A 23061-nucleotide genomic window follows, 5' to 3' on the forward strand; every position below is an offset into this window, starting at 1 on the left:
AACACATAAGACAGGATTGATGCCACTGACAACCGGGAATGGAGGAGGAGCTTATTGACGTGATTTCAGAGTGCGACAGCTGATCAACAACATTTCAGTTCAATTTGTTTTCCATACCAGCAAATCACAAGAACAGTCACCTCGAGGCGCTTTATCTGCTAAGGACCTTAAAATAATACAGAGAAAACCCAACAATCACATGACCCCCAGCGAGCGAGCACTTTGGCGACAGTGGGAAGGAAAAACTCTCTTTTAACAGGAAGAAACCTCCGACAGTTTAATAAACGTAAAGCAGCCAAAGAGGAAACAAACATGAACAGGAATATGTGGAAAAGCTTAATCACACATTGGTCATGAGAAAGTGACTGTGGGCGTGGTCTGCGGTGCCGCTGCAGGAGAGGGGGACGCACCTGCAATCACGCGTCGTCAGCTCAAAGTGTGGACTCACTCCTATTATTGTTGTTGGTGATGTGTTCGGCTGACGGCTGAAAAGCTGCAGCCGTGTGTGCTGATAAAAGAACAGCATGGAAATGTCGCCGTGTCATTGTTACAGTGACCGGCGCTCTGCTGCAGACTGATTGTCGGGTTTCTCTTTTGCTTCTGTCTCACGTTCCCTCCTGTCTAATTCATGAACCATTTTGCATCTAACTTAATGATTATTCATTGATTTCTGTCACCACGCAGCCACTCTAATATTTTCTCTTTTCTTTCTTGTCAGACCCTCCAGCAGGACCCTTACTGCTAAATTAGTGTTTTTCAGTGCTGATTGCAAACAGTGGGGCTCGAAGCTCTGCACAAATTTCCTTTTCTTCTCTCATTTACTTTTTCTCAATGAAAACTTGCAAGAAAATGGAGCAAATCAACATTTATTCATTTGGATCTCCGTCAGCCGCTAGTTATTCTGGACTAATTGTAGTTTTTCCAAGAACTAATTTGACACACTTAACTACCGCTATTAATCAACCGAAACAAGCAACAAAGCTTCTGTGTTTATGAGATTTTGATGAATTCAACATGGAACACGACTTGGCCTGACGGGAAGAGGTACAGAGCTTTCAAAGACTCCCTCTCATGAGAATGACTGTGCTTCTGCTTGGTTCTGCGGTGGTTCTGCTTGGTTCTGCGGTGGTTCTGCTTAGTTCTGATGTGGTTCTGCTTGGTTCTGATATGGTTCTGCTTGGTTCTGCGGTGGTTCTGCTTGGTTCTGCGGTGGTTCTGCTTAGTTCTGATGTGGTTCTGCTTGGTTCTGCTGTGCTTCTGCTTGGTTCTGCAGTGGTTCTGCTGTGGTTCTGCTTGGTTCTGATGTGGTTCTGCTTGGTTCTGCTTGGTTCTGATGTGCTTCTGCTTGGTTCTGCGGTGGTTCTGCTGTGGTTCTGCTTGGTTCTGATGTGGTTCTGCTTGGTTCTGCTTGGTTCTGATGTGCTTCTGCTTGGTTCTGCTGTGCTTCTGCTTGGTTCTGCAGTGCTTCTGCTTGGTTCTGCTTGGTTCTGATGTGCTTCTGCTTGGTTCTGCGGTGGTTCTGCTTGGTTCTGATGTGGTTCTGCTTGGTTCTGCAGTGGTTCTGCTTGGTTCTGATGTGCTTCTGCTTGGTTCTGCGGTGGTTCTGCTTGGTTCTGATGTGGTTCTGCTTGGTTCTGCTTGGTTCTGCTTGGTTCTGATGTGGTTCTGCTTGGTTCTGCAGTGGTTCTGCTTGGTTCTGATGTGCTTCTGCTTGGTTCTGCAGTGGTTCTGCTTGGTTCTGATGTGCTTCTGCTTGGTTCTGCGGTGGTTCTGCTTGGTTCTGATGTGGTTCTGCTTGGTTCTGCTTTGTTCTGCGGTGGTTCTGCTTGGTTCTGATGTGCTTCTGCTTGGTTCTGCTGTGCTTCCGCTTGGTTCTGATGTGGTTCTTCTTGGTTCTGCTTGGGGACTTTTTTTTTTGTCATCGCTAAAATAAGTCCCATCATCATCATCGTCCGTGCATACAGCTGCAGAATCTCGTTTCTTTAGGATTTGGTTTCTTTTGCAAATATCTTCGCTCTGTTTGCAAATGGGACAATGTACGTCTTCATAATCCAAGTCTTCCACTTCATCCCGAAGTTTTTAAGGTGTTCTCAAACCTGAGGACATATGCAATATGCAGTATCTAAGGGCATGCACCGGAGATGTGTACCTCCATATCCTATCGTGAAAAAAAAGACCAGAGTGGATAAATTCAGGGACAGTCTCATAATAAATCCAAGAGTATACCATCTGTTTAATCAATCACAGATCAGAGAAGGTGTAAAAGTTTTAACATGACCTTAGAACATGAAACTGTCACGAAGTTAGAAAGCATCTACCTTTGAATAAAAAGCTGTCAACAAGGAGCTTCATATCTCATCATCAACACACCACTTCAACAGTTTCTCTCCTGCTGAGCCTTTTTAAAAACATTTATGACAGGTACAGAAATCACAGAATGAAGTTTCTCAGAAAAGAGAGAAGCTATTCTGTGATCGTCCATCATAACCTCACCTCCTGTTTGAGGAGCAGCTGCTCTACTCCGAGTTCCCTCTCGATGCCTGAGTGTGTCACCCTTAACTCGTTTACAGTCCCGCCTTTGTGCTTTCTGAGAGTCATCCTGCATGTAGACAGGTCTGAGAGCTGAACGTTGACTGGCTGAATGTGGAGTCATTTTTTTCTGGGAAGAAAACAATGTCAGGCAGAATATTTAGACTGTGTCTGTGAATTGTCGGTGAATTTCTGGCAGTTATTGCTCCCAAAGCCATTTGGCAGAACTGCACCAGTGTTTCTTTCTTTGGAAATATCTGGAGGGGTCACATGTTCTCGACACCACACAATGGTATAAATCAGGTACCTGTCAAAAACATTATGCCTAAATACCCTGTGGAGGAAACTGAAGTTCTGAATTTCAGGTTTGAAAGTACATCAAGTGGTAAATCTGGGTCTTTTTCCGCACTTGGTTCCCTCTTCAATACAACATCGTTGTCAGGTCAGTCCACCCGTACCTTCATTTTTACATTTAATATTGAAACCAACTTGGAGATCAGTCAAACAAATGGCCTGGATGGAACAATCTACAACTTCCCCAGCAGAGAACCAGAGATCTCAGCAGCTCCACACCCAATCCTGCCTCGCTCCTGCTCCTCAAGGTTGTTCATCAGCATCACGTGTTGCTAAGGGATGTTTACACCAGAAGCTACTAAAACATGTGTCAACCAGAAAAATTGCAGAATAGCTGCTGGTGATGCAAAGTGGTTGATCCCGAGTTAGACTTTTCTCAAGTCTGAGGCCAGCGAGTGCATCAATTACCCGTGAATTGATTCACATGTGGACGGGACTTTAGAGATCGCTTCTTGTCTGTCCCGTGGCAAGACCTGAAATCATCAGGAAAAAGAAATCTGAATATTTAATTAATCCTAGAGCAGGGATTAGTCAAAATAAATTAAACAAAGATAAAATCGGTCAGGTGTCACAGGAGGAGTGAGTCTTTCACTGAACATGCTCGTGTGACTGGAGAAGGTCTGAAGGATTAATGCTCTCTGTAACTCATCAGAGTCAAGCTGTGTTGCTGGATGTATGGATCTGTTTGTTCAGTCTGTTGTTATCTGCTACCTTCAGTCTGCTAGCGCAGCACAGCACAGCGCTGGCCACTGCAGACTCATAAAGCATCCTGAAGCACCGTCTGGCAGATGTTATAGAACTGTTTCATAAAATAGAGACCGCACTGGCTTTGGCGCTTCATTTAGAGGGCGTCTGTGTAGTCCACTTTGTTTATTTGAGTTTTTATTTTATTAATATTAACACAATTAAATGAATGCAAATGAAGCTCAAGCTAAATACATACAGCGGGTCATTTAATGGAAGTGTTAGCAGGATTGGCAGCTAGTGGCAGCTTTGAGCTTTGCAGGGGTTCGTCACCCTCAGGCCTCAGAAGCTTACCACTGTGGAAGAATCATGATGATTTAAATGAGCTCTGCTTCTTTTCAAAACCTTTTTCCTATTCAGCTTTAAAGGGGGAAACATACTTACCTAGGCCCGCATTCTTTTTAATGACCAGCAGGGGGCGACTCGTGTAGTTTTAAAGTCTGCCCACTGTGACATAAACATGATCCTAATTCCTCTAGGCTCAAATGCTACAACATGGTCTTCATTTATGAATTAGTTTCCAGATTAGTGTCCAGATGGACGATGAAGCTGCTCTGCAAAGACACCAGTCACTAACATATGCACTGAAAACGGAGCGCCTTCAAAGATGGGAGTTTCCATGTATCACTATTTCACAGATGATATTTAAACACAGACTTTATAGTAAAGATGCAGACTGTGTAACAGAGCCTCTTCAGTGACCTTCATGTACGAAGTTTTAATCTACTTTCCATGACAAGAACTCTGCATATGCTGAGTCGTGCTAAATGTATAAAAAAACCGAAGCTCGGACGTTTCTGCAATTTGCACTGAAATCCTTCTTTGTTTAAACTGTGAAGTGATGTGAAACCAAGAGTAGCCAATTATCTCTGACAGCGAGGAAACAGTGCGAGGGGAAGAAGAAACCTAAACGAGGACGGTGCTTCCTTTTATTTTTTACATTTTTTGTTTAGTTTTGATTAAGAAGAAAATAATTTACTTAAAAATGAGAGGAAACAATTTCACAGGATTTCGAGTTAATGCGAGGACAGGTGACAGAGATTTCATGCTTGGAAATGTGTGTGTGTGTGTGTGCGTGTGTGTGTGTGTGTGTGTGTGTGTGTGCGTGTGTGTGTGTGTGTGTGTGTGTGTGTGTGTGTGGACTCCAGTGGTCCAGACCTCTTTTAGACAGCAAACAAGTCATTCATTATTCAAAACGAGCTCCCTCTCTCTTCGCTCACCGTCCTTCCTCTCCGCCTCATCAGTTGTTTGTCAGCTGTGTAGTTGTCAAAACTTCTCCAGATAAACAGATAAATCCGGCGCCTTCGAATCTTATTGATCATCGGAGAAGGTCACGCGGGACGCTCGATGCGTGTTCACGAAACACTTCCTGCCAGTGAGTGGTGTCTTTGTTCTCTCCGGCTCTCCTCTGAAGTGTTTCCTCCTCTGGCTCTGCCTCACGCCGCTGCTTCTGTTCAGCACAGACACTGAGTCACTTCACAGTAAATTGGATTTCCTGAACTCTGATTAGTTTGTGTTGTAATTGAGTTTGTGGATGAGACGTCTTTCTCTCATCCAACCTTATTTCAGACCAGTGCTGTGCCCGTGTGGCCCATTAGGTTTGGGTTTGTTTAAGCTGTGTGTTAAAGACAAATATCAGAAACCAGACGATGTTACATTTAAAGCAAGACTCATGAATTCTGGAACAGCAGCTGCTGCCATGACAGTAGACGAGAACTCTATGAAAACAAAGCATAGCCAATGATCTGGTGGAAGTCAACAGGCTGAAGCCACGCCCCTTTAAGCCAAGTTACTTCTGATTGGTTCCCCTTGTAAACAGACTATATCACTACATGCACACACATTTATACATGCAGCAGCTTTAACACCTGTTACCTGTGACTACCTGACTCATGAATACCGAGTCCTCCTTTCACTACTATGCTGATGATACTGAAACATTTCATCCTCTTCAGTCCCAACAAGTCCAGGCTGGATGGCATCATCACAGAGCATTAAGAGCTGGAAAGCACACAACGTCCTTCAGCTGAATGAGGATGAAACTGAAATTGTTCTCTTCAGTGGATGAAAGCAGCTTTTTCTGTGCCCCGTATCCAAAATTAAGGCTTTTCTTTCTTTGAGAGAACACGAAATTATCAGTCATGCCCTCATTTCCTCCCACTTGGACTACTGCAGCTCATTCCACACTGGCCTCAGACCAGTCCTCGCTATTAAAATGTTGCTGTTAGGCTCCTCGCAGGCACCTGCTTTGGCTTCTCTCCACTAACTGCCAGGACTGATTTCGAGATCCTCCTGTTTGTCCACTAAACCCTTCACAGCTCTCCTGTCAAACTCCTGCTCAGCCTCCAGACCCTCGGGTCAGCTGATTGGATCCTTCTGACTCCGCCCCCTCTGCGGAAACAGCTTTACGGACACATCTTTGTATTTTAAAACTGTTACATTTTTTTTATCCATCGTTATTTACGTCTGTCTGATTTGCTTATTGTGTCCTTTTCAGCCGCTGCTGTGCATGTTTAGCACCTACTAACTTGTATTTTATTTATTTCATTTCTATCCTCCTATATATTTTATCCATTCTGTTTTTTGTGCAGCACTTTGGTCAAAGGGAGTTCTTTTTAAATGTGAATAAATTTGAGTTGAGTCATTACTATTTTTACAGCACGTGTGGCTCGGGTCGCTCGTGTCGTCGGGCACTTGTCATTTTGTTAAGCTTTGTGACTGCAGCAAAATCTGTTCACAAATAAGCAGAAGGATGACTTCTGTGATTTTAAGTCCAAGTTATTATCCTGATTAGTCAGCTCGGTGTGTCTGAACACAGCGGACCCTTCACACGTAGAAAGAAGAAGTTTGAAACCAGCTCGAACAATAAAGTTTGACCTGAGATTAAATCATGGAAGGAAAACAGAAAACAGCTGATGTGAACAGAGATTAATGAAGCACAAAGTCAGGGGCAGGTTTGAAGGGCTTGCTGTTGTCTAAAACAATAATCTATAGCATCCATAGCATGAATATTTGCAGCAGATCATCAGGCTGCTTGGATTTGTCAGGTTTTGTGGATATTTTGATTTGAGCAGAAATCTTCAACCCTCTGCAGGAATCATTGGCCAGCTTCAGTATTTCTCAGTGTGGTGTTACGCCACAGGGGAGCCTCAATAAGGCTTCATTAATTCAACTTTCACTTTAGAGGAAGCTATTAAGTAATCAAGGGTTACGCTTGTTCCTAACAAGAGCTAATCAGGAGGAAATTATTGTTTCTCCATCTATGTGCTGTCGGTCTAATGTGCGTGCTGCTCATTTTTATGACTCCTGCAGAGTTCTTTTTCACAGCAAGCACAAACAGAGTCAGGAGCCGTATTTACCCAGTGCATGAAGTGGATTAATTAGATCATTTTCTTTTTTCTATTCTGATGAAGAATGTGTGCAGTACGCGAGCAGAACTGAACCTTATTCCCAGTTTCTTTGTGCTGCATGTGGGGGGAAAATTAGTTCTCTGAGGCTCATTGTCTGTGACAGATCGGCGACCTGTCGAGGGTGAATCCCGCCTCTCAGCAGCTGGGATAGGCTCCACCCCCCGCGACCCTGAATTAGATAAGTGGAAGAGAATAGATGGAAGCGTTTTCTTCTGCTTATCTGAAGGTTCAGGTTGCGTTAGCACCAGACTAAACAGCTGAGATATACAATCTCCAAAGCTGGCTCCGGGTCTAATGTGGGCGGGAGCTCCTCGGGAGCTTTTTAAGCAGTGGCCAATAAAAATATTGGGGTGGGGCACCAAAAACAAAGTTTCCAGTTTTATTATGCTGTTGTCAGATATATGTTACTTAAAAATATGGAAAAAATGAGAAAAAGGCCGGCTGGCAAATGTGCCCCACCCGAGGTGCCCCTAGTGGCGCCCCTGACTGTGGGGTCTCCACCTGTGCTGGGGAGGCTTCTGGAAGTGTGCGAGCTCCTTACATTTATGAGCTCTGCTGGACTACAGAAGAAGATCCTCATTCTTGCATCAGAGCTCATGATCAGAGATGAGGACCGGATCGTGGCCTGACTGATAATCACAGCCTTTGTCAGTCCAGTACAACGAACGAGTTCTGCAGATAAAACATAAACCCAGCATCACTGTGACGCTCCACCGTCACGGCACTCGTGCAGAAACTCCCTCGCTTGGGCTACCAAGTCTGATCCTGTCCAGAGGCAGTGATACTTTTCCTTCATAGCACAGATCGCAGCACAGCCGAGGAGGAACTCCTTCCTGCTACCACACGTAATGTTGGGAGGTGAGGCTCTACATCCACGTAAAGCTGGATTCCTTAATGAGAGGCAGCGTTCACCATGTTTTGGTAAATTATTATTTTTAATAAATGTAAACAAACTTTCTAAGCGCAGCCTCTAAGAGCTATTTATTTTCCTTCAACTGTTATTATCCATGAAAGACATTTGCCTCCATCTTTACCTCCTCCTCCTCCTCCCATTTCACTCTGTTTTCACCAAAATAAAAATCTGATGTTCCTTCAGTTTGATTTTCCTTGAATCAAACCCAGACACCTATTATTGATGACACCATGGAAGTACGTTTCCCCTTCCCCTCTCTGTCAGCCGTCTCTTCTTCTTCTCTGTCTGTAAACCTTTCTGTCCACTCAGTCACATCAGCAGCTGTTAACAGGAGCTCATAATCCCCCCCGAGCTAAACTCCGACACATAAAGGCGGCGAGGGGCTCCATAGCAGCCGGCAGGAGAGCAAACCTCGCTCCGTCTCGGTCTCCATTGAGTCATCAGCGGGTCTTTGTGTTGTCATGGTGACCCCCACCAATCGCAGCATTGTTTCCCACCGTGGTGATTGACAGGATGGCATGGTAACTCGTGGCAACAGGTTGTCACAGTGGGGGATGATGCAGTTTTGGGAGAGGGGGAGGTGTGCTCGCGGTATTGTTTTATTGTTTTGTTCCATCCTTTCGACTTGTGACCGGGACAAGAAAGGGTTAATGTGATTTCTGAGGCCACGTCACACTTGTCCCGCAGGTTCTCATGGCCATTAAATCCAGTTTTGCTCTAAAGTGAAAAACGAATTCTCCAATTTCACGCCTTTTTAATGACATAATTATTGGAGATGGTTGAACTTTGGTGGCTCGGTGTGACAAAGCAAAGCAACAGCGGTTTCATCAAAGGTTACAGACTTTGATTCAAACAGTCTAATCTCTGTGGCTTTGTGAGGATTTAAAGGTTCCAACAGAAGATGACAGAATACAAATGAATGCTTTTTTATAGTAAAACATTCAAATCATTCAGTTTAAGCCTTAGTGCTGATTTAAAGTGGGTCAGAGTGAATGAATTATACACAGTAATGTGTACAACAAAGAGCAGTCACCTCAGTTTGAAATGATTTATTACTATTATTATGTTTACCATCCTCACAAACATGATGCAGATAGAAACTGTGAGTGATGAGTAAACATGCCTGAGCCTCCACATGTATTCAGAGCAGCGTGCACGGACCTGCAGAGGCAGAGCAGGAAATCGAAGCTTAAACGGACGACTAAAATAGGAAGGCGTGTTTGGTATACGAGATGAGATCAAAAAGTTCTGTAAGCAGGTCCAAAAGCTGGACCTGATTTAAAATTTCACAACCAAGATCATCTTCTTAGTTTTATTTCTAGAGGACGTACAAACAGTTCTTTCTGGACTCTGTATCTCCCTGCTAGAAAGAAAAGATAAAGACCATCCATCACTCTGGCTCAGGTGCTCGAGATCCCAACCTGCTCTCAGCCCTGGATGCTTCATCAAAGCTGCCGGCGTGGCGTCGTATGAGGCGTCCTCGTGGCTAAACCTGATCACTGAAGAGCAGGTGACAACGAGGGATGCACACCTGGATCTGTGGGCTGGTAAACCTGGAAGAGTGTGCCACCACCTCCCCTCCAACTTCCCCTTTGTGAACATCTGTTAACATCTGTTAATGTGGCTCAGGAGGCATCTCACATGTTGGAGATCCACAGTATGTTACAGACCTATTGCCTCTGAGGTCCACTATTATTTTTATTTTTATTATTTATTGCGTGTGTTTTCATGTTTAGTCTTTATATTTTGGTGTCTTGGGAGCGAGATAACTTTTTATACATTTTCTTTCTGTCAGCTTCTTTTAAAAACATTTTAATGCACTTTGTGTTTAAAAATGATCTGATTGTTTTACTGAACAACGCGTGATCTGCGAGGGACCACAGGCAGCCCTGCGCCCATGGCGAGCACCAACAAAAGGCCTGTTTTTAATAGATTGGTTCCTCTCAGCCTGTTGTGTTATCCACATTGATTTTGTCCATCTGCAGTGTCAACAGCGCGATGTGTTCGGGGTCGGGCTTTACAGCCTCGGATGTTCACCGGCACGAAACACAACAGAGGGATTTGTAGATTTATTGATTTTCTCCTGAGAGCTTCTCGTGCGTAAAAAACCCTCCTGTCCCCTGTTCAATACAGCCTGATCGGAGTGTGTGTGTGTGTGTGTGTGTGTGTGTCCTTGCAATAGATTAAGCTGACACCCGTTGATCGTTCCTGTGCATTAATCTCATGTTTATGGGTTAAGTGGTCCACGCAGGCGCTTCCAGCCACAGGGGAGATGTCACACACGCAGATAAAGAAATGTGCAATGAAACAATCGTCATTATTTCCTTATTTTTTGAATTTGAGACGAGGACAGAGGAGACGAGCATGAAAGAAATCGACTCGAGTGAGGTAACAAACTTTATTTCTGCCTCATTAACGCTGTTTACTATGAAGGATGCAAGCAGAGGATTACTGATGACGGCAAAATCTGAGTCATGCACGTGGACACGTCACGGGTGAAATCCTGCTTTTGCCTTCCAGGACTGAGGCGAGTTTTTTTATAGGACCAGAAAACTAAAGAAGCTGACCTGAAGTCAGTTGGCAGTAAGATGTGTTGTGTTCAAACCAAACTGTGCAAAAATAATCCAAGTAAGTAAAAACTGAGGCGAGTAAATAAATAGTGTGAGCTGATGGAAGCACGTTACTTTGTTGAGATTAGGAAGCGAGCAGATGAAACACTTCTAGAACTTTAAACGTGATGTTCGTCTCGTATTCGTGATCAAACAAAACAAAGGGAACTCTTTATATTAAATACATACAGTAATTCCCACAATGATCCATAAAGGCTTCAGTCTTAGTTTTAACTGAGTTCGTGTTTCGTGTTATAAAGTCATTCTCCATCTCTTTCATACGAACCAGGCTGCGATCAGTGGAGTCTGCTCACAAAGCTCTTTTTAAATAGGATTAACATTTCAGAGGGATGTGAGGTGGGATATGTGGCTCCTGGTGATTTATCTTCTTGTTTTGGGATTTAGGATGAACGCTGTTTTAGATGTACAGGCCTGGTTGATGAAAACGCTGAAAAATAATAGAAAAAAAGCTTCGTTTCCGAGTTCTTTTCATCTTAAATTCAATTTAAACAGAAAAACCAAGCAGAAGTAGTGATTTTAAAAAGAAAATACCTTAATTAACATAGTTAATATGTTGAAAATGATCTTCTCCCTGACTCGAGCTTTGGGCTTTTCCTTTTCCTGCTGCTTTGTTGGATTATTATTCGTGGTGAACCTGTAGTGAACTTTGCATCTCTGATGGGAGTGGACTCTTGATGAGGGCTCACTCTCAGGTTTGATGAAGACAAATCACAACCTTCCCGACTGCCTGTGGCAGATTTTAGGTCACAATGTTGGTACGTTCCACCATCACCAACAAAACATGAAATTATGTTTTGTTGGTTAGGAACTGACCTCCCAGCCCGTTGTTCCTCAGTGGGCTGGTTTCAGTCATTGGACACGGGATCCTTCGGGGACCGTCTCGCTCTTGGAGCAGGTTTCGAGTAGCCGTTCGAGGACCTGGAGGTGCATGTGTCGTTTACCAATCTCATGTTTCCACGAGACAAACTGTCACACTCGAGAACGGAGGAGGGAGAGATGTCGTTTTCTTTTTTTAAATGCAAGAACGTGTCTCTGTGTGCGGGTTAAATTAAAGGACAAGCAGCGAGTTTGCTGAAAAACGAGAGGTAATTTTAGTCGTAGTTATTACTTGGGGAGGAGGTGAAAGATTACCAACCAAAGCAGGTAATATTAAAAAGCCTGCTGCACCTCTGGAGACCTATATTTCATCTGAATGAGACCTAAGCTGAACTGGTTTCGTGAAAATAGTTTTACAGCTTCTCGTACATGTAACGTCACAAACAGGAGGCCTGTGAGTCCTGATGATGGACAGACTGATGCTTTCTGAAGCTTTGGTGTTTCAGACTGCCATCTTTCATCCTCTCTCATCTTACCATCTTATCTAAATGCATATTTAAATGCTCTTTTCTGGGACCCACGGGTACGAAACAAGTTGTTCTTTGCTCTGCGAGAAGCTGGGAGAGTTTCGAGTGCAGTCCCCGCAGTCCTTCCTGTCCACATTATAAACCTGGAACAGCTGCTCCCTGCTTTTGATCAGACAACCTGAATCTGATAACGCCCACAGAGCCGCTCGCTTTCTGCAGATTCGCCGCTGCCAGGACTGAGAGAGGCAAAAATGTAAGGCTCATTAACATTCATGAAAACGCTGTCCCACGGCTCCCACGCGCACACTCTGACATCAAACTTCCCTCCAACTGCAGCCTCCCAGAGAAGCTGCGGCTTTGGAGGGAAGGCGCTGTCCTCGGGGTGGTAATTACCCACAGCCGTTTACTTCATTTCATGTGACGGTGAGTCATGTTAATTTATTTCTCATCACATGTTGTTTCTTGTGCAGCAGCCCCGCAGCCTTTGATATCCACACGGGTAAAATGCATTAATTGGTCTGCTTACACTTCCATAATTTCCCACCTGCCTGCGGCTCTTGTTTGGCTCTGATTTGTGTCTGTAAGCTCTAAACCTGAACTTTGACACAGAGGTGAGCGCTGATGCCTGCATATAACCGAATGCATTCAGGAAACTTCTTTTCCAACTATTTATTTGCTCTCTCTGTGCTGACAAAACCTCTTCCTGTGGATGCTGGGTCCATTTCTGCCTTAAGTATAAAAACGAGCAGCACTGAAGCCATTTAAGTAATGAGCACGTTTTTCCTGTCTGGGTTTAAATTAAACCAGAGGAAGAGAGTGCATTCTTAACTGGTGGCTTTTCAGACACATGTGAAACTTGGATTTGTTATTTTTCATCCAGAGTGTTTGAGGAAGGACGGAAACGAGATTATAATCACCTGCGTTGGTCCTTACTGGCGAATAAGAGCGCAGCCATCGGGTTTTTGAGACCGAGCTGTTGTAATTTAAAGCTTAATGACGTTTTCCTCATATTCAGGTTGACTCAGTACGTCACATTTTTCAGCCCATCTGTATCCTGTGATGACTCATCTATAAGGAACATCTTTATAGATAAAGATGATATATAGATCTGATATTGCTGTATTGGTGTTGCTCAGGTGGAGAAGTGGTATCATTTGATGTGGTGTGGCTGCCTGGTCATAAACTCTCTTTATCTTGTCGTTCTGTTGACGTTTAGGTGAACATATTTCTGATAAGGTTTTGTTTCACTTTGTTGGCGCTGTAAAAAGTCCAAATGGTGAATGGGCTGCATTTTTCAGGACGTTTTGTTCACTGAGTCATAAATTAGGGAGCCACCTCGTGTCTGCTCCGATGATGGTGGTTTATGTCTCACTTTTGCAGAATTCTAGCAGATTTTTTCCACCAAATTAACTTTTTAACCTTCACCTAACCTTCCTTCCGTAACAATGGCTTGAATAAACTTATCAGTGGCTCGTGTCATGTTGGCTCTGAGTTATCAGAAACCCTTTTCAACTCTTATGCACGTGACTGGTCGCTGTGTGTTGGCTTGAGTTCAGGGAGTTTGGATTGAAATCAAAAAGTTGCAACTTTAAAAATAAGAATCATGTTTGCATTAAAGTGTGACAACAATTATGTGCAATCGACTCGCTCTGGTCATTTCTCTGGTCCATGAAGGTCATTAGTTGATAAGAACATCAGTCCCTTCAACCCTTGTGTGAACACTGAGCCATTAAACACATAATCTCCACCCATGCACCTCTGATGATATGATCTCCTTCCCTCAGGCAAATGTTACAAGTCCCACAGTGCAAATCTGTCATTCAGCACAACCTCGTTTAGACTTTAAATAGCACCACTAGGACACACAGCTATTTTTAAATTATTGACACTTATACACCTTCCAATTTGTGTTTAATTGCATTTCACTCAGACACACCGCTACACTTTCTGCTGATGGTCTTTGTCTGTGTATAGATACAAACTTTCTTAAAGAATCATTATAACAAAGCTATTGGCAATAATCATAATGTAGTAATCAGTTTCCTTTTCACTGATCCTCTTGCCCTTTGGATGCACCCCAAATCGACAATCTTGGACTGCAGATGGCAATGGCTGCAGCCTCTGGGACCCCCTTTGCCATCTGCAGTCGAAGACGACAGAGTTATATTCCATCCTACAGCTATAGGAGCAGTCCACCCCGAAAATGAGCCGGAATAGAAAACACAAAATGAGAAAGACCCAGGACTAGCAGTGTCTGCACTTTAGTGTCCACCAGTAAATTGTGGATGGTATTTTATTTTCAGACAGATTAAATAAAGTTCTCCACTGAAAATGTTTGGACTGATAGACGTAGCCACCACGAAGCAGCATTAGTGTTTGCTTTGAAGAGAAGTGAGCTAAGCTAGCTGCTAACTTAGCAAGACTGTGCAGATGCAATGCACAAAAACACATATGACAGTATGTGTAAGTAATAACATGCTAAAATTTAACCCACCGTAACTGAAGCACACAACCCTTAAACTTGTTGAGCTGCGGCACACATTGTCAGATTATGTGTCAGCTAGTTCTAGACATAGATCAGTTAGATCTGTCAGTCACAGCGGCCCATGCATGACTCAAAAATCCAGAACGAATAGTTATAACAATAATTCTCCACCATAGTGTGGTAACAAAGGGGAAAACTGCTGAGGAACAATGATGCATTCAGATGCATATCAAATGAGAAAATTAATATGGATCATTATCAACACAGGTTATTCATTAAATTGATTTAAATATTTTGTGAATTTTTGGGTTAAACAAATGAAAAAAGGCAGAACATCTGATCATTTTAACTAACTGGTGTTTTTATGTGACTCTGCTGTATAAAAATCCTGAAATCAGAAGCTTAGAAAGAAGACTCACCTGCAAAATGACACTTATCAACATGCAGCCCTGGGAACGCTACAGGTCCTGATGGAATCCCACAGAGGCTGCTCAGGAGATGTTTCACCTTTCACTGTCACATTGCACAGGCCTAAATGCCTCGAGTCTTCCACCATTGCACTTGCTTCCCCCCCCCCCACTAGTCTCTAAAATAACCAATGACTGCACAAAAACCCACAACACCAACTTAGACATCAAGTTTGCAGATAGGACCACTGTAATTGAATTAATGCACCATGGTGATGAGTCTGCCTACAGGGATGAAGCCTGCTGACCGTCCCAATGGTCCTCCATCATCAACCTGCCAATCAATGTTTCCAAGACAAAAGAGCTGATCAGCTTCAGGAGACAGAAAAATGTTCCATCATGCAGGCTGAGACATTGTGGAGATAGTGCCAAACTTTAAATTCCTCAGCAGACATTTCCCAGGATCTGAGAGACTTGGACCCTAAATCCTAAACACAACTTCTCCTTTGAGGAGGGCAAAGAAGTGGCTCTACTTCTTAAAGAGAGTGTGGCATGTCAACTCCATTGAGGCTGACAAGAAGGCTCTTCATCAAAGGATTCATCAAACCAGCACAGAGGACCACCAACACTCTGCTACCTTCACTTGACCAGATCTACATCAAGGCCTCTTCTCATCCTGACTGCCACCTTTTCACTCCTTTGCCTTCTGAAAGGTGCCACAGATTGATAATCTCTGTACCTCCAGACTACAGGACCTGTATTCAAATCCCATCAAAGTGTTTATCTCTATCACTATGGTCTGTAGAAACGATATGTGCATATATCCTTTGTAGGACCTGCCTGTGTGCATGCATTGCATAAAAACTTTGCAAAAAAATATAGAAATTAGTGTTGATTGATTGTTGTTCATTTCCCCTTAAATGGGCACCAGAGTTGAGCAGCAGAGTTTGTGAGTTGCGTGCAGGAAAAAGCTGCCAAACAGCTTATTCTGCTTGTTTGGTGTCATTTATTCCATTGGATAATTGAAGTATGAAGTTTTTGTTGTAAACCTGTAGAACGACCAATGAAGACATTCTGTTATATTCTATACGACAGTTGTTGTGGTCATATCTTCTTTGTGGCCCTTCCTTCTCAGACACCAAACTCAGAGCGATTAAGTAATGTGGAAGGAATTAAATTCGGTTAATTCAAGAGAAGCCATGATCAGGTCCGAGGTTTAATCTGGGCTTTATTTTATTCTGGGAAAATGCAGCATCAAGTCCTCAGTTGGCAGGAAACCAGCAGATACACTCCTCCCGTGCATCTCTGTGTAATTAGAGAGCAGACTTATGTTCACTACTTTAACTTGCACTAACCTGCGTTTTCAGTTTCTGAAGTCTGTTTGGTTTGGCAAAAAAAGTCAGCAAAGGAATTTTGTGCCCAACCCACGAACAACAACGGTCCCATTCACATCCCACTGTGAACATTTTGACTTGGCATCTGTAGCTAATAATGGCAGAGCTCCACTCGGGCGTGGCAGCGCCGTGACACTGTGCTATTGTGGTGGCGGTTTCACGCTGTAACTCTCTGTTGGACTCGTGATGGACGTGAAACCGTCACAGATATGATCCGAGACTTGTTTTTGCTCCTGCGTCCTCCTTCCTATCTTATTAATGCAAATCTTCACGAGTATAAACAATGATGTGTTGAGCTTATTGGACTGTTTCCATAACAGCTTTAGGGCTCACCCTGGTTGGTTTGAATCCCTGTGAATGTCGTCACGGTTGTATCATCTACTGGTTTCTTAAATCCTGTTTCAAACCCTGTAATTTAGCATTTTAGCAACAACCATCTTGGCTTTTGTACCAGAAGTGATCATATTGGGATAAGAAGGTGAGGTATTAATGCTAGTAAGTGAATCCAGAGACATTACAAGTGCATACAATTTAAATGCATCTTAAATAGCGCCGCATAGTGTAGGAATAAAAAACAGCAGCTAGCCTCACAGCAGCCACAGGCAGTACAACTGTGACTGTGTTAGACTGCTTCTAGTGTCCTGAGTTTGTGGTTCCAGTCGTACTAGTTAGCGAACATAAACTAATATTAGTCCATTAGATGCATTCAACAAACCAACCCTGGCCCGAAGGTTCAAAACATGTTCACAATATAAGTTAGTTTATAAGTTTTTTACATTTTGGATTACTTTCTGAATGACGGTTTTTCTATTTATTTATCTTAGACACTATTATGTAAATGACTTTTTGGTTTTCAGATAAAGTAAAAATTCAGTGTGTTGTATTCATTGCAGTACTCACTCCTATTATATTGTATATTAGTATGAACTGACCAGCTGAGCTGCCCTTGTGTATTTCTACACTCCTGTCTGATTTAGGTTTGGCCACTAGCATCTTAGTATTGAGCAAATCTAGATTCACCTTCTTAGCTACGTCTTGCTAGTACAGGGTTGGAGCCCTGCCTTACGTCTTTGTAGAACAGAATAATGAATGTAGTCAGCAACAATATTCGGGTTGGCTGTGGTGTTTAAACAATGCTCTCTTGGGACTAAGGAGCTGAAGTGTGTCCCACCACCGGCCTGAACTGTTGTCTTACTTTGGTTAGCTTGTGTGTATTGTAGCCTGAGTTTCCTGCTAGCTGAGAGAGGTGGTACCTGGAGTGGTCGTCTGCTGCCAGAACCCACCTGCTTTGACCTTTGACGTGCTGTGTCTTCAAAGATGGGCTTCTGCATACCTTGGTTGTAATAAACTGTTTTTATTTTCGAGTTACTGTTTCCTTTCTGTGAAGCAGACCTCTCACATCAAGACATTTTCAGTCAGAGAACAGCTGCTCACTGGATATTTTCTCTGTTTTTGACCTCTCTGTAGGTAGAAACAACCACCACGACATGTTCAAAGCCACCTAAATCACCCTTCTTCCCTCGTCTGATGCTCAGCTTGAACAGCAGCAGGTCGTCTTGACTGTGTCTATAGGACTAAATGCACTCAGTTGCCATTCGATTGGCTAAACAATTATTTGTGTTACTGCAGATTGGCAGGGGCAAATAACATCTCTGAAGGTCTTGTGCTATTCCTAAAGCTTAATTGCTGTGAGTGCTGCACTCATTAAAATCGATCTCGACGAGCATATCAACATTTTTATCAGCTCCACTCGCCTCTCATCTGAAACATGACTGCAGGACAGTAAAAAGACTGTTCTGGGGGAAATCTTAAGTCAAACATATTAGAAGTTTGTCAGTGGAAAGCATCTAAATGCAGATTTAGAGAGAATGTATGTGGTCTGTACCTAAAGTACACCAGCTGGCTCTAAAGCTGCTGTTTGCATTCCTTAACTGTGAAATAACAAACCAAAAGGAAGCAAATACTGATTCATGAGCATGTGCACATTGTGCTGCATCACATTCAGCCAGCAGGACAGACTCTACAGACAGTTTGTTCTCTCAGGACATTTTCTATAAGCGAGGGAGAAACCGTGTGTTGACATTTTCCCTTCGGAGCAAAGTAAATGGTAGAAAAACGCTGATTTAGACCCAGTTGTGTAGCGTGCAGCTGCGAGGACAACAACTGGTGTGTGCGTGTGGATGTGACTGCGTAGCCCTTGTTGCCATGTAGCGATGCATCGATGTGTTTGTGCGTGTGCAAGTCAGAGGTATTGATTAAAAAGCGAGCCTGCTGGCTGCAGTTATTAATATTTGAAGCCGACTTCTAATGGAAGCCTTTGAAGCCGAACAGTTTGAAGTGCTCTGACATGAAGTTAAAGCTCAGTCAGGACAGAAACACTTAGAATGCTAGCCTGAAATCTTCACCCAAATATATTTTTTATATGAATAGATTAAATAAAAACAAGACAGCAGCTTGATGCTGGGGTGGGTGTTTGCTGGACTGCTAACCATCAGCAGCACACAGATTCTTCTCCATCGAAGGACTTTGCAAAACAAACTTCCATAGAAGGCTTCTTATGCGTTTTCCCCTTGCTTGTGAGGGATACACATACAGAGATTATTGGTTGGATGACAGGACAGGACAATAGCAGCAGCAGTTTTCTTCTACCACAGATGCAGAGGCACAAACTGGCAGTTTCTGACACACAGTTGTTCATCCAGCATCTAAAGGCTCCACGTGCTTCTACAACCACTGACCTTTGACACTCACCGACAGATGTGTGCTTTAAAATCATTTATTTTTCTAGTTTAATCAGTCTGTATATAAAAATAGTTAAGATCTCTCTTATGGCCAGCAGGAGACGACCGTGGGGTTTACAAAGACCTTTAGTTTTATAGAAGTCTGTTACTGTTGGTACAATTCATTAATAACCACAGTAAACACTTACCTCACGAGTTTATGGCCTCAGTCACAAGTTTCAAGTCTTTTGTAGAAACAGAGTTTGGAGACACAACTATAGTTGGGTTACCTGGATCGTTGGCCCAGTGTTTTGAGTTTTGAGTCTTATTTATTCATTATTAGGTTCTCTGTGTGTCGTTTTCTAGTTCAGTTCGCTTGGGCTCTTGAATTTTTCAGTATTTCTGGTTTAGGTTTCCTTGGTTGTTAATCGGCCCGTTTGTCTCTTTGTCTCGTCTCTGTGTGTGTCTTTCTGTCCTCGCTCCCTCGCCTTCTCTATCCTCCCTCTGTTCCCTGGGTTTTGTCAGTCTGCGTCTCAGTGTGTGTGTTTCCAGTACTTCCTGTTTTACTTTGATAGTAATTCTCTGTTTGAACCTGTCTATTGCTGTTTGCCAGTTAGCCTTCCAGTTTTGTTGTTTCTGTAAAACCAGCAATAAATCCATTTCCGAGCACAGTGCAGCCTGCGAGTCAGCACTGTGGGCCCACAACTCTGCCTGACACCAAGGTGCACAAACAAATCTGAAGAGGCTAAAGCTGTACCACACTCGCAATATTATCATCAATTTACTTTTGGCTTCAAACACACGTCTGAGGTAAAAAGAACAATTAAGCGGGATGCTCTGCAAAAAGGCCCAGTGTAGCTTGAAAGCTACCTTTGGCTGCTCCCTTTTCAGAAGGGGTCACCACAGCAGGTAGCTCTAAATATTTAATTTGGCAAATTTTTAGACTGCCAAGTGATTTATGTCTCTGGCAGGGATCAAACCAGGGACATGTTTTAATGTGGGCACCATTACATCATGGATCCACTGGGACAATAGAGTAGTTGGCCCTTTTACTGTCCTTACATAGTGCAGGGACAGTTCAAGAGAATCAGAATCAGAATCAGAAAGGGGTTTATTGCCAAATGTTGAGCAGGTTTACAACATTAGGAAATTGCTGCGGTGCTTCATTGCAAACATACTGTCATAAATTGCGCTTAAATAGACATGAAAAAATAAAAGTAAGAAGAAGAAGAAGAATTAAAAGTGCTACGTAGAAAGATATATGCATGAGATATACATGAGATATATACATGAGAATAAGAATTAAGTGCTACGTAGAAAGATATATGCATGAGTGCAGGTGGTGATCAGTGCCAAACATGGAATGATGCAGTGACACAGCGTAGGGTCATGTGTTAGTGGTGGGAACAGTCATACGTTTATTGTTCATGTGTCCGACAGCAGAGGGGAAGAAATAGGATTAAACTCAACTGTAAATTCCAAAAAGATCTATTTAGAGTTGAAGAATGAAAATTTGGAGATGACGACAACAAGTAGCAGGTCTCCTATAATGAACCAGCTAGAACCCACGTGTGTGTGGAATCGTCCTGTGTGGACCCAAGTGGGCCTCATGTTAGATGCCCGTGTGGTTCCCCCTACAAAAAGAACGTGAGACCCATAAAAATGTGGGCGGGATCTTTGTGACACAGACTTTTGAATTTCATAAGACATGCAGCGTGTGTGTATCCTGATACTTCAACAACGTGGAACTGAAACATTCTGCTGGTTTGTAGACATTTGTGTTACTGTCGCAGTGACGCTGGCTGTCTCCAAAGCTCCACATTTGGTCAACGTCGACATTTCTTCTTGCAACTGCAGTTATACATAATTACACCATTATAAAAAAGTCCCCCTAAAGTGAGCAGAGCTAACATAGATTTTAATGTAAAATTCCTGTTTCTACGTTTTCATCCCAAAAACGGTGAATCAGGAAACTCAGTTCCAGCTGGACTGCGTTTCAGTTTGTATACAGACAGAAAACACTTTTGCTCCACACTTCAGCTTCTCTCTGGTGTTTGCATTGCACCTTAAATTGTTCAACCTTTCATCCTCTTTCTTTTCTCTCTTGCATCCACTGGGATATTGATAAGCCTGGTCCCCGAGGAAGCCATTAGTTCATTGGCTCTGAGGACTGTATTTGTGTGTATGTAAAATACTCCCTCCTGCTGTGCTGGTCCATTCCTGCTTTTTCAGGTTCTGGCTTTAGAAGAAAAGACCTTCATCTATTATTGAATGACTGCAGAGAGCTGCCTCATTGAAAGAGGTGAGCACACAGGTAGGAGGTTGGTGATGTAGACGGGTTAGGTGGACAGACGCAGCAGAAAAAACTCATTTTACAATGTTTGTTACGGGTTGCATTAGTGATTTGACTCATGCCGACACTGTTTGTGCTCCGGGGGCTGTATTTACTGGTGAGGTAATATGAGTAATCTGTAGAAATCACTGAGTCCAGTTCCAAGTAATGCCATCAGTTTAATCAGTTTTAATAAGAGGGTGTTCCAATCCCCTAAAACAAACAGCTTGATTGCATTGTCTCTTTCTATCTTCATCAATATCTTCAAACAGGTTTTGGAAGAATATCAGAGCCAGTGTGGTAAAGAGAAAAAATGATAGAAAAACAAACATATGAGCAACTGTGCTTAGCCTGCATGCTGCAGCAGCACTGTTTATGGAAATATGGATTATATGCAGAAAACCAAACAACACTGCATTAAGACCAGGTAAATAAACCAGAATAGCAAAGGCCTGCAACTATTTCATTTAGCATCACTTAATCCAGTCTTCAGGTTATATCAGTCAAAGCCACTGGCATGGCTCAGTTATGTGTAAATGGACTGGTTTGTATAGAGCGCTTTCCTAACTCATACGAGAAACTTGCAGTTAGTATCTTCCCTGAGGGTGCAGACTGGAGCAGATGAACCACCAACCTTCTGGTTTGCAGGTGACCTTCTCTGCCAACTGAGCTAAAGCTAGCTTGTCTGTGGAGCTGATACTGCCACCAACTTTGGGACCATTGCCAAAGGTTGTGTGTCACGATGGTATCCCACAAAAGGGGGACAACATCCCATGAAAACAAATTTCTCCAGACTACTGAAGCTCTAAACACGGGGTACTTTGTGTTGAAGGATCTTTATTTATCACATAGTTTGTTTCCATATTTATTTAGTGAGATTAAAGGAATGTTTAATGATTCAAAGGAATAAAATAAAATGTTACGACGGATGTAGTTTTTGTTGAACTTGATTTCTGCTGCAAAAAAGAAAAAAAGAAAAAAGATATGCAGTAAACTTTCTGAAACCTGGTTAAACAACAACTCTTTTCCTGACTCATTGTTATAAAGCTGTTAAATGTGATCTGGCAGAAATGTTTTCTCATTCCAGTGTGATGTTGTGCATTAGGAGATTTATGTATTTCAAAGATCCTCCCAGTAGTATCTGATCCAAAGAGCCCCAGGTCAGGCAGCTTTGCCTTCAGTTTGGTAGCGCTCACTGACTTAATTTGTGGATGTTTTGAAGTGAAAACATCCTGGAATAATAACACAGCCTAAATATTACTTGGACTGTGTTTGCTGAAACAATATATTTTCCACGCCTCTGTCAGTGCGCCCCAGGGTGGCTGTGGCTACATTGTAGCTGCCATCACCAGTGTGTGAATGTGTGTGTGAATGGGTGGATGACAGGTTGTGTAAAGCGCTTTGGGGTCCTATGGGACTAGAAAAGCGCTATATAAATACAGGCCATTTACCATTTACAAAGTGCCATAATTAAGCAAAATAAGTAAGAATTAGAGATTTTATATTTTGGACTGCCTGATGAAACGTTATAATCAGTAAAACAATTATTTCAGATACACAACATAACAAATATAACACAAGGTCAAAGATGAGCCTTAAGCCAAGCACTTAAATGAAGAGAAACAAGCGCGCAAAACAAATGACAGAACAGCTAAGAGGGTGAAAATAATCACACTGAACACTGGGACAAGACTCCTTTGTTCTTGTTATCTCTTCCTACTTGATACCATTCAGCCATTAGGAGCCTGAGTTCGGCTAACAGCTATTCCCGTTTGCATGCAGTTAGTCAATGACGTCGAG

At 42.8% G+C, this 23061-nt stretch overlaps 1 long non-coding RNA gene across 1 annotated transcript; it reads right to left on the reverse strand.

Moving 5' to 3' along the window:
- Positions 1-1565: 1565 nt before the first annotated feature.
- Positions 1566-5011, reverse strand: LOC145423125 (uncharacterized). The gene is made up of 3 exons (XR_013904220.1): positions 4848-5011; positions 2494-2659; positions 1566-2158 (listed from the first exon to the last, which is right to left on the reverse strand). It is a non-coding gene; the product is annotated as an uncharacterized LOC145423125 (long non-coding RNA).
- Between the last annotated feature and the right edge of the window lie 18050 nt (positions 5012-23061).

The sequence above is a fragment of the Astatotilapia calliptera genome, chromosome 20, assembly GCF_964374335.1.
Source record: "Astatotilapia calliptera chromosome 20, fAstCal68.1, whole genome shotgun sequence".
Lineage (NCBI taxonomy): Eukaryota > Metazoa > Chordata > Actinopteri > Cichliformes > Cichlidae > Astatotilapia > Astatotilapia calliptera.